General features: G+C 39.2%; 1 protein-coding gene and 1 long non-coding RNA gene across 2 annotated transcripts in view; both read right to left on the bottom strand.

Moving 5' to 3' along the window:
* Positions 1 to 13,699, bottom strand: part of LOC107101779 (stonustoxin subunit alpha-like) — a 34,469-nt gene that overhangs the window by 1,975 nt on the left and 18,795 nt on the right. The window lies entirely within an intron of this gene.
* LOC107101780 lies at positions 17 to 5,052 on the bottom strand. The gene is made up of 3 exons (XR_001482096.1): positions 4,987 to 5,052; positions 3,060 to 3,159; positions 17 to 188 (listed from the first exon to the last, which is right to left on the bottom strand). It is a non-coding gene; the product is annotated as an uncharacterized LOC107101780 (long non-coding RNA).

Genomic DNA, 13,699 nt, shown 5'->3' with positions numbered 1-13,699 from the left:
CAGATAGTTGGCAGATGCTCCAACATCAATTAGACCACTCAGAACACTGGCTGTGAGAGATTCATCAGCCTTTAGCAGGGAAGTCTTGGCTGCAATAGTGTCTGAAGCAATAGTGTCATAATGACTGCTGTTCTGGGTCTTTCTTATGGTGAATTTTTTTATTGTTTCTCTGTCCCACAGGGTGAAGTCTGCAGAAAGTAAGAAAAGTAATTAACTTTCATTACAATATACATTGTGTTTCTCTAGTGTTGAGGGTTTTATTTCAAACACTGTAGAAATTCTATAAAGCCCCCCCCCCCACTGAGTTTTATAGGCAAAACACCACATTTTCAAGAAAATCTGTGTCATTAATCACTGCTGACTTTGTCAATTTATTACCTCAAGATCTTACTAAAATTTTCTCCTATTACATAAATGAACCAAGTCCTCTCAATTAACAATAAAAACTTGTCTTTACTCTGTAATGAAGAGAGTTGCTTTCAGGCTCTAAAGGAACAGGGCTATTTAGTTGGTTTTAACTAAATAGCCTTGTGCATGTGGATATGTTCCGAGAAGATTGTGTTATCCAAAAAGCTTTGGATCAAGTGAAGACAACAGTTGCCCCGACTTACTTTCCACTGTCTTAACTTGCAATGATGAGACCCAAATTTCTTTGAATTTCCTGTGCTTTTTTTAAAATCTTAATATAAGGTTTGCTATGACAAAAAATTATTGGACCTAAATTTTACGCTGTTTTTGACTTGTGTACAACACAAGTCAGTCTATTTCTCAGGGTATTAGTCCAAAATATGATTATTGAAAGTGAGCCCCGAAGAGTTTTTTTTCATCTTGATCTTAAATCACAATGCGACTGCATAGTGGTCACCACTTTCAATAAGCACTTAGTAACTATATTTGTATCAGCACACATAATGTAGACAATGGATGTATAATATGTTACATGTTTGGGCTTCATATGTAGTGCTTTTCGTTGTGTAAAATAATTGTTATTCCTATACTTAAATCTGAAGTCTAACATTTTCTAACCTGAAATACTGAACGATAATATAAAATATAATTTGTCCATAAGTTGTTTCTTTCACATCTTGAGCTTTGATAAATTGTATATTTATGAATGGGCAAAATGAATAGGCCCTGACTAACCTTATAGGAAAATCATGGTAATGATCTTTTGTTAGCTCACTTGAGATCTGATTGTTTAACAGGTCTGTCTAAATAAAAGGTTTAGATATGACTTATTAATATATCAGAGGTAATATGGAAAGGTACTTGGAACATGCTCTTGTTCTGAAGTTAACTTGTTTTAGCCTTTTTCCAACTTCATGTACAGGGGCCAGTAGTATTGGAGGTTGTTTGCCTTACAATAGAGACAGTTAGCAACCTGACTGCAACATTCAGAAGAGGTGGAGAAAAGCAGAAGGGGACAGGAGCATGGGTGAAGCATTTAACCTTGGTAGAGGGAGGGAGAAACTGAAAATGGGTGGGTTTAACTTAGTAACATCCACCTCATTTTGGGTAATCCTCGCCTATTTTGCATACCCAAATGAAAAAGCAAGTAACTTAGGAACTGTAAGCCCAAATTACATGTGCAATATCTTATTTGAAAGCTAACACCGTCTAGTTAAAACTGGGTGACTAGAACACAGACCAACCTGCATCAGTTCAAACATGACTCAAAGTTTTTTTTTTTTTTTTATTCTCAAAAATGAACAGCAGTAATAAAGATATTCTTGATAAAAGGTAGGTTTTATTGTATTATATATGTTCTACATGATGTCAACCACACATGCAGAAAAGTTCAGAGGTCTAGCTGTGGGTCTTTGAACTTTTGGTGTCAGTGTGGAGCTGCGCACAATGGCTCCACCTGCTGGTAAAAATTTTACCGGTGTAATTTTATGCATTCTGAATTATTACCCCCACTTAAGGTCCACCGGGTCACCGGCAACCCGGTGGGTTTTAAGAGGTTAATGGGAATCAAATGCTCATCAACATCATCTGTTTCTGTAAACCCACTTGGCTGTCTTTAAATAGAGGTAATCTAAGTAAACCTAGCCTAGTAAACTAGCCCCACCTGCCTGCGGCCAAACTTGATTTGCCTGTGAGTGGTCTAGTCTCGATCAATGCTAGAACTGGCGGGCCAATCACAACGCAGAGATGTGTTTTAAATTTTTGGATGCAAAGCTGTGCAACACTGCAGAAAGCACAAGGAAGATGGCAACAACTATTGAGGCATGCACTGCAGCAGCAGCAGCTTTCAGTGGAGCTCTCCATTGAAAGTTAAAAGTTCTATTTTCTGTTGTTCAAAAAAAGTACGTCTTAAGATCCTTGGAGGTGAGAATATTAGACTTTAAAGCGTCACTATATGGTCCATTTACCAATTTAATGCGTAATTAAAAATCTTTTTCCGAAGTTGAGAGGCCCGCAGCAACCAGCGGACCTCCGAGGCTAACGGCAGCCAGGCCTAACCGCGGCCCGTCTGCAGCGGCCCTCATCTCTGCATTGTCGTGTGTGAAGGACCGCTGGCTCTGATGCCGATTTTTGACTCAGCTTTAGAACCCGTTTTGGAAGGATTAGACTTGGGTTTTCATTGAATAGTGAGCAGGAAGAGGTTCTACGCTCATTAATTTTTAAGAAGGACATATTCGATGTTTTACCGGCTGACAGGCTGTTTGTTTACACTCCCTCACCAGCTTTCTGTCACATTTACTACGTCACAGTCAGTTGCACTCATTGGTCAGAGCGTTGGCCAATAGGCACAGACATGGTTTCAAAAACAATGCGTTGTTCTCATCAACAATCTTCCGATGACTCATTCATAGCAGCAAATCACAATCTTATGTGATACAAATGACAAAAACATCCTTCCCTGTAGGAATAAGCTAAGGAATTTATAAACTCAAAGATATTATGATAATAATTTAATGTTACACTTTGAATTTGGTTAAAAATGACAAACAATGCTCCAGAAGACTTCATCTAGTTCACCAGAAGCTTCAAAGTTCAGCCAAACGTATGTAGAGATATCGATTGGTGTATAAGGAGTTTTCTTCTTATCCCACCTGCTAACAGTTGATCTTGACGAGCGTCATACAGCATTCCTATAGCGAAGGGCCGACCCAGGGCAGGTACGTGCATTTGATCCAAGTCCATCTCATCAACCTGAAAATAGTAGACAAACCTCAAAATACTTTTCAAAATTCTTTATAAAGTAGGAATCGTATTAAACCTGTTTGAGATGGGTGTTTTGGTTGAAGTTTCTTCCAATAGCCTTTGCTTTGTTGCATTTGGATGTTGAGATTTTCAAAACTAGTTGTTGGTCTCTGAAGCACTGAAGATATCAATGTTACTGGTCAAATATGGACCATTTGGAGCTGCTGTTCATAAGAGAAAGATTCTGTATGGTATTACCAGGAGCAGAACCAAGCCAGACGAGGAAACATTTGCTTTTTATGTCCATCACCTTTGGAACAAACTACCTGAAAACCTGAGACGTTCTAGAAAGATGTTCCGGTTAACTAAACCAAAAAATTAATTGCTTTTTTTTAAGTTTCAACAAATATTTTTTCCAGCTAATTTTTATGAAATCGGGTGGTTCTCAAGTTTTACTGTTATAAATGTAATATATTTTTGCTTTATTGTAATTTTCTTTACCATTTCTTGAATAAATTAATGTCTGTTTCATGAGAGCTGAACAATAAGCTTGCCTGGTCTTGCCTCAAAACACCATTTGATCATTCACAGATCATACCACCGTCCTTGTTAAAACTTGTCTTTCCTCTCTTATAGTTACTTACATCACTCACTTCTGCCTGTATTCTGGCACTAATACTGCAACATGTGACTCCACTATCATTGTTAAAGGAACATGTCTACCTCTTTTCATCCCCTTCATTTTCAAAGCTCTTAAAGTTATCGTAAAGTAAAATTTCCCCTAAACTAATTACACAACTGCACGTATGAAGAGTTTCAATCAAGTTTTCAACCTCATTAGGCACCAAGTTGTCCTGATAAATATTTTAAAAGCTCTCTTTCTCCTGCTAATTCTTGTCTGTTTTCCATTCTAATCTTTCTTGGTCTGAGTATGAGCTTCAATACATCATTCATTCAATCCTATTTGAGAGACAATACCCACAGTTTGCATTTCCTGTACTCCTTCAGACTGGTTCAAATTATATATCTTAGGCACCATTTAGTTAATTCAAATTGAGTCTATTTATATTCCGTACTACCCAGTCTCTACAGATGTACGACAAGATTCTGTCCATGCCTTCAATCCCTCTGCTCCTTAACTTTGCTCTTTCATGTCCTGTGACCAACAAAACATCAGTTCTTACACAGTTAAAAAACCCAGTTCATTAGATTAACCTGTACCTTTACAAAAGTAAACTGTATTATTATTATTGTTTTTCTCATTTTTAGTACTATTATTATCACTATGGCTTCTTAAAATATTTTTTTCAAGGATAATCCCAATGTGTGTCAATCCACAGAGAAGAAATAAACCCAGGTGATTAACCTGCAGAGTAAGTCAATAAAATTTTCTTGACTATAAATCATTTAAGTTTATTTAGATAGTATAAAATCACATGTAATTTGAAAGTACTTTACTAAGTCAATCAAATCATCTCAGCAGATTGGTTCTCAGATATTCAGACATAGCAATTGCAATGTGTTGTTGCCTTTACAGCAATCCCTCATACCAAACATGAGAGCAGGATCATTCTAAGGGTAATTTCTCCTAAAGCAAGAAAACGATCCAACAAAACCTTGTGCACACAAAACCTGGAAACGAAAGGACTAGAATACAACAAACGTATTAATATCGCACCGTCTAAAACAAACAGTTTATACTGTATAGCTATATATTTTTTTCATTTTCAGATATTCTGTGAAGTCAGTTACCATTAGATTGTAGAAATATAACTCAGTAATCACCTTCATCAAGCAGGTTTATAAAACGTTTTCAGTTTGTGTTTGTTAACTTACCTGACGAAGTTCAGCAGAACTTTTCTGAAGTTTTCTTAGCTTCTGTCAGCCCTGGGCTCTGCATCAGTCCTGGTGTAAATGATCTCCTCCCATCAGCACTCCAATAACCCCCCTCAGAGTCCCGCCCTTGAGTCCATAGCAGCAATGTAGCGAGACATCAAACATAGATCGGATCTGCTCTTACAATGAACTATCTGCTGAACCAGATGCAGAAGAAAACATGAACTGAAAGCACCACTCAAATGGTCCTTTCACCATATTATTCAATAAAAAATATATATTCAGTTATTTACAAGTTACAAAAAAGTACAATACCTTACATCTACATTTACAAAGATATCTTGAACTACATACAAAGAAAATTAAAATTATTTTTACAAATCAAATACCAACAGGTTTGTGAAAAGAAAAACAAAATTCACCAGATTTGCAAAATAGCATTTAAGTTAAAAATGTTGTTTTTCAATAATGTATAGTAAAAAAGAAAATTCATAATAACGTTTAAACATTAATATTCTCTTTATTAAGTATTTTTTTCTCACCAATGTCTTATTTGTTGAAAAAAAAAGTTCTTTAAAGGTCAAAAAATGTCTGGGAAGAATTGCCTCTCAGGGTGATAGATACCGTATCACTATATTAATGGTGGTCTACGTAAAATCACTTGGCAAAGTGAGCATAAAGAAGTGACATGGTATTCTTTAAATGACAAAAGCAGCAAAATATGGTAAGACATATTGAAGATAAAATACAAAGAAGCTATACCTAAAAGATGTAAACAAAATCTAAACCACAATTTAACACCTACAGACCATGACAGATGAGGTTTGTTTGGATTGAGCTTCTTATAGTATAGTATATTTAGTATATTTCCTCCAACATGGAGGAAATATACTAAACACAGTGCATAGAAGTATATTTTTATGTTTACAGGAAAGGTCAGATTCAAAGTTTTTTTTTTTCTTCTGTTTTTATGCAGTTGGGTGTGGTGTTTGTTTGTCTAAATCTTTTCTCAACTGATCGCTGCAAGGCAAACGTAGTGTTGGCAGCAGCCCAGAGAAAATAGGAGCAACTGTTATTCTGTTCCAATTGAGCGTCTCTTTGTTGCAATGACCTGGTATTCCTCCGTCAGTGGCAGGTTTTAAAATTTAGTACATTTATTCATTCCTTCAAATATAATGCATTCAAACGTTAAAAGCTGTAATTGAAGTTGTAACGTAGAATACAACATGCAGGTTCCTTAAACTTGTGTTGAGGACAAAAAAACCCCAACAAATTTATAATTATTACATCCTGTTCTTGTCCCTTAAAACGATAAAAAGATTTTTCTTGCCAACAGAGAGAAGGTAATGCATCTTCCTCCCCTCTGTTTTGTTTCAGGTAATTTCAGGCTGAAACTGATTTAAGACAGTGGATCTGAGCACATCTAGTTTATTAAACTGTATGAAGCACCTTTTGTTGATAATATAGTTTATAAAAGAAAACATGCAACAGCAAGATTTTACTGACAGCTAACATACCATTCTGTTATGAAATAATATTTCCTGTAGATTATGAATAAATGATTAACTAGAACTGGTGTTGTAGTTAATTATTTAACTTATTCAAAATCAGAGGTAAAATCAATTTGGTGTTCTTGGTTGAATAACTATAGCTCCAATCTGCTCACTTACCAGGATTTTGGGCCTTTCACCTGTTAAAATCCAGTTATTCCCACCAATTTAGTCACTTAGGCTAGGCTATCAGCACAGCTATTAATTATCAAAGATCTATTTGTCTCTGTTTATTCAAACTGTCACCCAAAGGAGTGTGAATCTAGCCAGAATGATAAACCATTTGTGTATAAAGCAGAAACAACTGCAAGTGTCATGAATTGCGGACAGATGGACCCAGTATTCAAGGAGAGACAGTCAGTAGGAAAGTTCAAACGTTTATTATATAAAACAAAACAAAAGCGGAGCTGTGGCTCGCGGACACTGCAGGCAGGGGGGCGGGCAGCGGCCAATCTCAGAAACTTTAGGAAGGAAACACAGGTAAGTGACCACGATAAACTGATTTATGATTATCTGGGTTGGTCACTTACCTGGTTTAACAGTCCAGACCACGAGTGTCCCCAGTGCTGCAGTCCCAGTGGTTATGCTGAAAGCTGATCCTGGTCAGGGGTCCAGAACAGACAGGAACAGACAGAAACAGGCAGGATACAGATCAGGCAGGAACAGGTGGCAGGATCCAGACCTCCAGGCATCCACAGGCTTCCAGGAGGGTTCAGAGTCTGACTGGGACCAGAAGCATGACCAGGTGGTCACGCACAGGAGCAGACAGGATCAGGTGCAGATGAGCAGGCTCAGTGGAAGAGTGTAGCCGAGACAGGACGTGGAACCGGAACTTGAAGCAGGACTTTAAACTGGTCTCCTCCTGGAGCCAGGCTTACTTAGATAAAAACTGAACCTCCCCCCATAATGAGCCAAAGACCCAGAGGACTCCGCGGGGGAGGAACAGTGGACAATCAGAAGACAAGACAAACACTAAAACCCTCTCTCCACTGGCAGCTAGGATCCAGGACATGAACCAAATAAAACTGAACAGAAAGACTGACAGAAAGACAAGCAGTGATCTGGCCCTGAATGCTCAGGTTGAACTGAATATAAACTAGAGGACACAGGTGAGAGGAAGAAATTATAATTGAGGCAGGGAGGGAAAAACAACAGGTGAAAGGAATGACTAATTAAGGGAGAGCAAACAGGCCAGATCGTGACAGCAAGTTCAAAAAAATGATGTCTTAAATCTAGTAATTTACGATTAAAAAAATGTAACATTTATGCAAAACTCTAGATGCTCCTAAATGACTACTTGTAACAGAAAGAGAACAAAATCCTAAGCGTCTGTTTAACTGGCTTTTGATACTGTCCAAGATAAGCCAGATGTTAATACATTCAATAGTGTCTGTTTGGAATAGCAGCAGATATAACGATAACAATTGTGCAGTTAAAACAACAGGGGTTGACGGGGGGTGAGAGCTCTTCGGTCTCAGCTCTGAACGGGTCCGTCGATTTTCAGAAAAATCTTAGATCATTCGTATACAGCATCAGAGGAATCTGATGGGCTTTTAAATCAAGGAAGTTACTTACAGTATGGCTAACATCCCACGGATCTTTCTGTTTATCTGCAATGGTGTTAAAGTTTTTTTTTTTTTTTTTAAACATTTCTTTGTGTAGTAGAGGACTCTTCGGGGTGCTGCTGTTACAGTATAATTCAGCTTTGCATCATTTTTTTTTTTTTTTTTTAGTTCTTTTGGAGCCAGGTATATCAATTATAGAAAATCCTTCCCTTTTCCTCATTGATCCAAAACATCTACAGACATATTAATGTACGCCAAGTGTTTTGCTGCAAAGCAATGGGTTTCTTATGATGCATTTTCTTTTTCAACAAACAGGCTAAAATCTATAAACTGTGCAGTCCAACAATCTCATGTCAGGAGAGGATAGGTACACTCCTGAGCAAAATCTTAAGACCAGTCAAAAAATTGCAAGAATTTGCATTTTGCACTATTGGATCTAAAGAAGGTTCTAAGTAGAGCTTCACAATGTTAAAAGAAGAAATCAGCGTAAGAGACAAAAACTTTTGAGCAGAAAATTAATTGAAAACTGATTTTTTTCAGCTGATCAAAAGTTTAAGACCATAGCTCAAAAAAACCTGAAAACCCTCGAAAACAGAAATCAAACTGTCAAAAAAAGGACTCAGTAATGAGTAGCTCTACCATTCTCGTTGATGACTTCAAACAATCGTTAAGGCATGCTTGATGCCAGTGTTTCCAGGAGGCTAGTGGGAACGTTGCTCCAAGTGTTGAAGATGGCGTCACAAAGGGCATCCACTGTCTGGAACTCATGTCCATTTTTGTAAACTTCCCTTGCCATCCATCCCCAAATGTTCTCAGTTGGGTTTAGATCCAGGGAACATGCAGGATGGTCCAAAAGAGTGAAGTTATTCTCTTGGAAGAAGTCCTTTGTCAGGCGGGCATTGTGAACTGCAGCATTGTCCTGTTGAAAAACCCAATCATTACCACACAGGTGAGGGTCCTCAGTCATGAGGGATGCCCGCTGCAACATCTCCACATAGCCAGCTGCTGTTTGATGCCCCTGCACAACCTGAAGCTCCATTGTTCCATTGAAGGAAAATGCACCCCAAATCATGATGACGCCCCTACCACTGTGCCGTGTAGAGAACATCTCAGGTGGGATCTCCTTGTCATGCGAAAAAGCCATCAAGACCATTAAGGTTACATTTTTTTTCTCATCAGAGAACACAACTTTCTTCCACCTTTCAATGTCTCATGTTTGGTGCACCCTTGCAAATTCCAAACAGGCAATTTTGTGGCGTTGAAGAAGGTGTGGCCTTTGAAGACGTTTTTTGCATCTGAAGTCCCTCCCTTACAGATGCCGTCAGATGGTTATTGGGCTGCAGTCAGCACTAGTAATGGCCTTAATTTGGGTAGAGGACCGTCCTGTGTCTTGACGGACAGCCAATCGGATCCTGCGGGCAACATATCAATTTTCCTAAAATCAATTTAAAAAATCTAAAAAAAAAAAATCTAAAACATCGGGGAAAATGGGCTACATCTACACCCCCATTCTGGTAGATAGCCGAGGAGCCCTTTGCTCTGCAGTGCAGCAACATTTCTGTAGTTGAGCTAGTCACAGTAGAAGACATGGACTGACTCAGACTCCAAATAACATCGATTCTGATGAACATATACAGTAGCAGCCATGCAAAATGACCCTTCCCAGTCAAACACCAGCCGAATGGCAGCCCACTTCCCTCCAACTCCCAGCAAAATCCCCTTAAACTTCCAGCCACTGGAGTGACCCCCTCTTGCATATTTCTTTACTCTGACTCCACCCTTTTACTGAATTACACGGTCTGACCAGGACCTATTCTCTTTAGATCTTAATGTCCACAAATCATGAAAGAAATAATATTTCAGTACTGTTTCTAAAGCTGAGCCAAAAATCGGCATCAGAGCCAGCGGTCCTTCACACACGACAATGCAGAGATGAGGGCCGCTGCAGACGGGCCGTGGTTAGCCCTGGCTGCCGTTAGCCTCGGAGGTCCGCTGGTTGCTGCGGGCCTCAGTACTGTCAGTAATGTTGATGTTTATAAAGGAATTGTAGGGGACCAGCCAAGGACCAATCAAGGAAAGTGGGAAAATTTTAAATGGCTACTACTGTACAGTGCTTGCTTTTTATCTATATATTCCAATTTGATAGCTGAGTAAAATATCACAATATATAGTGACATTGCTATATCATGATAATACTGTATTGTGACCCAAGTATCATTATCATATCACACCATACATGCCAATGTCACTAGGTAGAACTGACTGTGAAGTCACCTTTGCCCAACGCAGCTCTGACCTTAGAGAACAGAATAGATACCAATGTTTGTCTTTTATTGCTGCCTTAAAGACTTACTGTCAGGAATCCAGTTTGTGTGGTCTGTTTTTGTGTTTTCTTTCCTCCTCCACCAGGTGGTGCCCCGTCCTCATTGGGTCTCCCTGAACACTTGCAGCTCATTGCCTCATTACCTGTGGAGTGTTTTTTAAGCTGCTGACTGCCACTACCTCGACGCCAGAGTGTTTGCCAATACAGGGTACTCTAGCCATGCTTAGTTTAGCAGAGTCTAACCTGAGTTCTTGGTTTGCCAGTTTTGGATTCTCAAGCCAAGCTGAGTTTTTCTGAGTCAAACTGAGTTTTTGTCAACCTGAGTCTTAACTTTGTTTTTGTCTTTGCCTCTCGGCAGGAAGTCATCCTGCAAACTGGATTTGTTCAGTCCTTCTCTCTCTGGAAGGTTCAACTGAGCTTCTAACTGAGCTGGGATTCCAAACAGGAGGTTTGGACCCACTTTCCCCAAGAGGTACTGAGCTTCTAACTGAGCTGGGGTCCCAAACAGGAAGTTTGGACCCACTTTCCCCAAGAGGTTGTTTGAACTTCACACCAAGCAAAGGTTTCATCAACACCGCAACCTGTTCAGGTACTGCAGGAAATCTGAGTGGCAGTCAGCTTCTCCGTTCACTCCAAACAGGAAGTTTGGATCAACTTTCCCCAAGAGGTCGTTTGAGCTTTACACCAAGCAAATATTTCTTCAGCACTACAGCCCGTTCAGGTACTGCAGGAAATCTGAGTGGCAGTCAGCTTCTCCATTCACCAGGGAACAACCGCAGTCTGAGTAACCCATTCCACCCATCACCCAACAAGACAATCTTTTGTACTATCCTCCCAGTCCGGATACCTTAAAGGACACCTTTCCCTGGAGAAGTGAGTCTGCAATCTTTTCCTCCAATTCTAAAACCTAAGATTCTAATTTCCCACTGAGCCTGAACTAACCGCAGTGTCTTCCCCTCACCTTTCAGTCCCTATTGAGCAGTGCTCAGAGCAGCACTGGATTCATCACATCATTACTAAATAAACCTGTTTAAACTTTTCCCTGGTGTCTCTGTTTGGTCTTCTGCATCTTGGGGTCACACCTTATTATAATCATGACACTTACTTGTAAGCTCCAGCTGTTTTTTAATAATGGATCAGGGTAAAGCATGTCATCAGCTCTCAGAAATATAGACTTTCAGAATAATATGTGAGAACAGTCAACGGTCAAACCCCAGGTAAAAAAAAAAACTGTGAAAAGAGATAGAAAACAGGATATTTAAAACCTGCAATGAGAGTACTGGTACCTTATTTTAAAGAGGATATCCTGTTAAGCTAAAACCTCACTGGAAACATACTATATTGTAAGAGAGGGGCTTGGAGAAAACCTAATCTGCAAAATAAACTTCTCACCAAGGGTTCCTCTAAACTTTTCTTTAAATGTGTCTACAATCATATTTTAAATATAGGCCTATACAATTTTCGTATCAGTTCTCGTTCAAGAGATATTACACAGACTTGTGAAGTTGGGCTTTGTTGTTTTTTTATATAACTTTTCTGTCACAATCAAATGTGGGAAATTGTTTCCATCTGTTGCACAAAGAGACAGAAGAGAAAGAAATCTGCAAAGATCTGGATCTAATCACCCTGCATAGTCAGACCCCCTATATACTCACTGCAGTCAGTGTGACATGGAAAATAATCTGGGATTAAAAACTCGGATGCAACCAGTGTGACCGGGGCTTTATTCTCTCTTGACAATGCACTCATGAGAGAATAAAGCACTGGCACAGTAACCGTAACTAACTATTCAGATCAACTTAATTTGCTACTTTTTCAGATTTGCTTGAACAAAAGAGAATAGACCACAGTATTCATTTGCAACCAGCAGCACCAGACCTGCAACTCTGTCTTTGGATCTGTGGCTCATTCAATCAACAGTAAAATATTTTCAACTATTATAAATTTGGTCTATAACTGCCAGTCCTCCCTACTCTTAAATGTTAAACCAGTTCTTCATTCAACAGTTCCAAGATCTCTAAAGCTGCCAAGTATTAATTTGAGCCAAGTTCTCAGGCAATCTATTTAAACTACTGTTGAGAGCATTATGCTCATTTTCTAACAGCCCAGATTCAAGGCCCACACCCTGTTCCAGTTTGCAAAATATAATTGAATAGCCTAGCAACGAGCATGTTTTACAACCCATAACCCGTTGTTACCTCTATTTCCAAATGAGCTCTTTTTTTACAAGATAGATAGATTTTAGAGACTATTGTGCTAGTTTATCTTTTGGGGTTAGGAAACCTTTAACAAACCCCCCATTTATCATGAACATCAAGGTGTATGGTTATTTTTCTTCCAAAAAAAGGTTGTTTATGGTTATGATAGTTTAACCATTTTTTTTTTAAATACATTTTTGTTATTTTCTTCACTCAAAATTAAATGCAGGTTTCTAAAAAAGTTTTAGAGATTTATATCCATGCAGTACCCAGTCAGATGTGAATTGTAATTAAAAGGGTTAGGGTTCAAAGGTGATATGTATTTTAAATAAAACGGGACTTTGTGACTATATTGAGAAAGACCCCCACCTCAACCACAGATCAGTGGTCAACACAACAGTATGAACAGTCAAGGTGGACCCAGAAAACCCCAGCCTGGTAAAGGCTTACAGTGACTTCCTGAGCAGCCTGAGAGCTGGGCTGGATTTCTCCAAGAGTTCACATACTGTTCCTCCAAAAGTGACTGAGCAGCCAGTCCGATTGGGTAACGGTAAAGGGGCGACATCAAATCCTACCGGAAACTGCTGGCTAAGGATAAGCTTAAATACAGTAAGATTTTTATTGACGCTGGCGGTAATGACACTCGGTTATGCTAATCGGAGGTCACTAAATTTAGTGTGTCTTCGGTGTGTAAGTTTGCCAAAACAATGTCGAACTCTGTAATTTTCTCTGGTCCCCTCCCTAATCTGACCAGTGATGACTTGTTTAGCCGCATGTCATCATTCAACCGCTGGTTGTCTGGGTGGTGTCTTGAAAACAACGTCGTCTACATTAATAATTGGCAATCCTTTTGGGGAAAGCCTGGTCTGATTCGGAGAGACGCCATCCATCCCACTTTGGATGGTGCAGCTTTTCTTTCAAAGAACCTGGCCGAATTTGTTAGTCCTACAAAACTCTGACAACCCAGGGTGCAGACCAGGAAGCAGAGTCGCGTTTAATGCTACGTTCACACCGGACGCAGCAGGCGCGGCAGAAGCAGCAAGTTTACATGCAAAGTCAATGGTTGATGCGCATCAA

Source organism: Cyprinodon variegatus, unplaced genomic scaffold (genome assembly GCF_000732505.1).
Source record: "Cyprinodon variegatus isolate N-32 unplaced genomic scaffold, C_variegatus-1.0 Scaffold1151, whole genome shotgun sequence".
NCBI lineage: Eukaryota > Metazoa > Chordata > Actinopteri > Cyprinodontiformes > Cyprinodontidae > Cyprinodon > Cyprinodon variegatus.
This window is presented reverse-complemented; position numbering and strand designations above follow the sequence as displayed.